The sequence below is a fragment of the Salvelinus sp. IW2-2015 genome, linkage group LG3 (genome assembly GCF_002910315.2).
Source record: "Salvelinus sp. IW2-2015 linkage group LG3, ASM291031v2, whole genome shotgun sequence".
Classification (NCBI taxonomy): domain Eukaryota; kingdom Metazoa; phylum Chordata; class Actinopteri; order Salmoniformes; family Salmonidae; genus Salvelinus; species Salvelinus sp. IW2-2015.
In genome coordinates, this window is record NC_036840.1 from 15148851 (window position 1) to 15153500 (window position 4650).

Below are 4650 nucleotides of genomic sequence, written 5' to 3' on the forward strand. Positions count from 1 at the left end.
TCCTTAATGCAACCGCTGTGTCAGATTTCAAAAAAGCTTTATGAAAAAAGCAAACCATGCAATAATCTGAGTCGGCGCTCAGAGCCCAATCAAGACACAAATATATCCGCCATATTATGCAGTCAACAGAAGTCAGAAGTAACATTATAAACATTCACTTACCTTTGATGATCTTCATCAGAATGCACTCCCAGGAATCCCAGTTCCACAATAAATGTTTGTTTTGTTCGATAATGTCCATAATTTATGTCCAAATTCCTCCTTGTTGTTCTAGCGTTCAGTACACTTTCCAAACTCACGACGCGCGGGCAGGTACAGCGGAAAGTACGGACGGAAAATTAAAAAAGTTATATTACAGTCCGTAAAAACATGACAAACTATGTATTGAATCAATCTTTAGGATGTTTTTAACATAAATCTTCAATAATGTTCCAACCGGAGWATTCCTTTGTCTTCAGAAGTGCGATGGAACAGAGCTCGCTCTCACGTGAACGCGCATGGTCAGGGCATGTTCAGGTCATGATAGATCTGACTCATTCCTCTCTCCTTCGGCCCCACTTCACAGTAGAAGCATCAGACAAGGTTCTAACGACTGTTGACATCTAGTGGAAGCCTTAGGAAGTGCAACATTACCAATATCCCACTGTATCGTCAATAGGAGCTGAGTTGAAAATCGACCAACCTCAGATTTCGCACTTCCTGGTTGGATATTTTCTCAGGTTTTTGCCTCCCATATGAGTTCTGTTATACTCACAGACATCATTCAAACAGTTTTAGAAACTTCATAGTGTTTGCTATCCAAATCTACTAATAATTTGCATATTYTAGCTTTTATGGCTTTGTAGCAGGCCGTTGACTCTGGGCATGCTTTTCATCCGGACGTGAAAATACTGCCACCTACCCCAAAGAAGTCAATGTCCCTTACGGCTCTGTTAGATATGGCCTCACTTGACGCTCTTGTCCCCTTATCTTGTGGGGGCTCTGTCTTCCTATCCCTTGACCTTTCTTTAGTACAATCTTTGTGCAGGCAGGATGGATGCCTCCTCTGACACGTGTCACAGGTGTTCCTGTTATCACAATCTTTCGAACGATGCCCAGGCCTTAAACAGCCAAAGCACAATTTATTCTCTTGAACAAACTTCTGTCGCTCTGTGGTGGGCTTATCCAAGAACTTCCAACATTTTGTGGAGACTGTGACCTGACTTCTCACAGAAGACACAACTAGTAACAGTATCTTTCTCATCAGAGTTAGTTGCTAACACCCTTGTTCCGGGGCTTTGAATCATTGGCGTCTTAGGTTTTCCATCTTCGCTTGGTTTCAAAGCATGAAGGGATGTTACAGGATTGCAAGCGATCTTGGCATGTCTCGTGAGAAACTTCACAAACTGACTGAAGCTTGGAAAGGTCTCAGCTTCTTCTAAGATGTCTATGACCTTTCTATTCTATCTTGAAGTTAGCCAATCTGGAAGTTTAGCGAAGATCTTTTGGTTTTCATTACAGTCATTAAGCACCTCCAGGCCCTTATTCTGAGACATAGCAGCCTCACAGCTGCGAAGAAAGTCTACAAGGTCTCTAAGTTCAAGACTGTCCTTGGACCCTATCTTAGGCCATGCATTGAGCTTATCTCTGAAGGACTTGGCGGTGAGGAATTTGTTTCCGTACCTTTCTTCAAGAATGATCCACGCAGCATGGTAGGCTGACTCTGTTCCTAACATAAAATAACTTTCAATGGCTTTCTTGGCAGTCCCACTGACATATTTTCTTAAGTAATATATCTTCTCAGTTGCTGGTATGTTCTTCCTGTCTATCAGAGTCTGAAAAGAGACCTTCCAGTCAGTGAACGAGAGTGGTTCTCCATTGAATGTTACTGGTTCTGGTATGGGGAGGCGGCTTTCACTGATTGATTCCGCTAGTAACCTGAACATGGTCTTGGTGCCATCTTCTTGTTGTGTGCTTGTCACAACATGTTGTGGATGTTGTTCGATGTTCGAGCTGTCTCCACCTTTCGTCGCGCAGTTCCCCTGCCCTTTTCAGTGTTAAGCCCCTTCTCACCTTTCGTGGCTTTGTTTTGATGTGCTCTATTATCAGCCTCTGTATTAATCATCATTCGCTGGCAGCCGTGACTCCACACCAGTCTGGTCTCTTCCTGCTGCTCTGTTTGTTCTGATGAGGCTTTGAAGTTTGCGAGGTGTTGCTTGCGGCTGCTCAACTTGACGACCCATCTCTATCACCTTTAGTGAAACTACCTCTTTCTGACATTCCCAAAATCAAATCAATTGTAGGTAAGTTTTCGATAAGTGAGTAGGTCATTTATACTCCAAATTCACTGTAATGTAAACCTTAGTAAGTGTATAAACATGTATAAATGCTTGTAACAAAGCTTTGGAAACAAACACCTTACCAAACCAAATTTACACTATTTAACCTTTCACGAAGTATCAACCCCGGATCCGGGAGCACCCCCCACCCCCACACACTGATTAGCATAGCTAGCATAGCTCAGAAGTAAGATAGTAGCATCTAAATATCATTAAATCACAAGTTCCAAACACCAGATGAAAGATACACATCTTGGAATAAGCCAACATTTCAGATTTTTTAATGTTTACAGGAAGACAAATATGTAAATCTATTAGCTAAACACGTTAGCAATACACCACTTATTCTAACTCCATCAGTTTCTTACTCCTTCAGTGCTATCACCAATTCAGCCCTCAACTAAGATATTGATATCCACTAACCAAGAAAAAAGCCTGCTTCAGATTGAACAGTCTGATAACCATATCATGGTACATAGGATAGTTTTGTTAGAAAAAAGTGCATATTTCAGGTAGAAATCACAGTTACAATTGCACCCACCCATCACAAATCGACTTAGAATAGCTAGATAGGCAGCAACGTGTATGACCAATTTACTCATCATAAAAACATTTCATAAAAATAGACAAAGCATAGCAATGGAAAGACCCAGTTCTTGTGATTTCAGACCATAGATTCAGATTTTCTAAGCGTTTTTCAGCGAAAACACAAATAAAATCGATAATTTAGACATACCACATGAACAAACGGTTACCAGAGCATCGATTCCAGCCAAAGAGCGCGTATAACGTAATCGACCGCCAAAATGATATTAATTTTTTCACTAACCTTCTCAGAATTCTTCCGATGACACTCCTGAACATCATTTTACAATATACATATACATTGTTCCGAAAAGGTGCATATTTAGCCATACAAAAACCGGGTGGTTACACAATAAAAAATACAGGAAATCAAGCCTAAAACAATATGCTGACGTCATCTATCAGAGTGATCTAGTTAATTGAAAGCAAGCATATACTTGACTAAAAAAACAGGGTGACAGCAATCGAAAGACAAATTAGTTCTAAATGCAACCGCGATTTACATTTTTAAAATTATCCTTACTTTTCAATAACAGGTTGCCAATGAAGCCTATACAAACAAAATGGCGAAATTATGCGTTTAAAATATTCACAGAAAACACGGTTTACATATTAAATATTGACTTACTTTGAGCTGTTCTTCCAATCATATTCTTAGGGCAATTATCCTGTCTATGTTATAAACGTCTTTGGTCATAGATTCCTCTGTTCTTCGAAATGGCCACACCAACGAGCCGACTCCCTAAAACGTGTGTCCAAACTTTCAGAACGCACACAAGAAATTCCTCAAAATCGCACTAAACGGACTATAAATGAAAATAAAACGGCTCAAATTAACTACATTATTGAATGTTTTAACAAACTATAACGGACTGAAAACATGACCGGAGAAAATATTGCTGTTAAAGAAAACGATTTGGAACGAGCAGTCCGATGGCCTTCACGCTTGAAGCGCACATTGAGAAGAGGGTCTCGTACATTTTTGTCATTTATAATGGCTTCGTGACGTCCATCGACTTCATTTAAAACCGTTGAGACTACAGACACCAGAGGAAGACGTAGCAGTGTCGGTTCTTCATAGCATCACTAGGGGCCTTTATAAACAACCCCAGATCAGCAGGTAAAAATTTTGAAATCTGAACCCTGTATGAAAAGTGGCGTAGAAAAGTGTTCTGTACCACTCAGAGACAAAATTGCCAACTTCTATAGGAAACTAGAAGTGTTTTCTATCCAATAATAAACAATAATATGCATATTGTAACGGATCAAGAATTGTACGCACGAGCAGTTAATTTGGAGACACCAAAATAGGCTAATGCGACAGCACCCCCTATAGTTGCCAAGAAGTAACTTACAGGTGAAAATATAATGAATAGGTGTACGCTACCCTTAATGTTTTGTAACGTTATACTATATAAATATATATATGTTTGTAATATCAAATAATAATTTTTCAGTAATTCTCATACCGCGAGACATTAAGATAGAAAGAGCAGATGCATTAATACCAGCGTCTTCATGATATACACAACTATTCTCCATCCTTACGAATTGTAATCTTAAAGTCTCTAATTAGCTGTTTCACAAGGCGTAAGACCACCTTCAAACACCTGACTATGTACTGACTTGTCTGACTTTCCGTTAGCCTTGACCTTATGTTCCTCACGACGCTTCCTTATGTGGAGATTTCTTCGTAGCGTTTCAGGTAGTGCAAAACTCTTATCTGCAGAGACAGGGGCCTGTACCA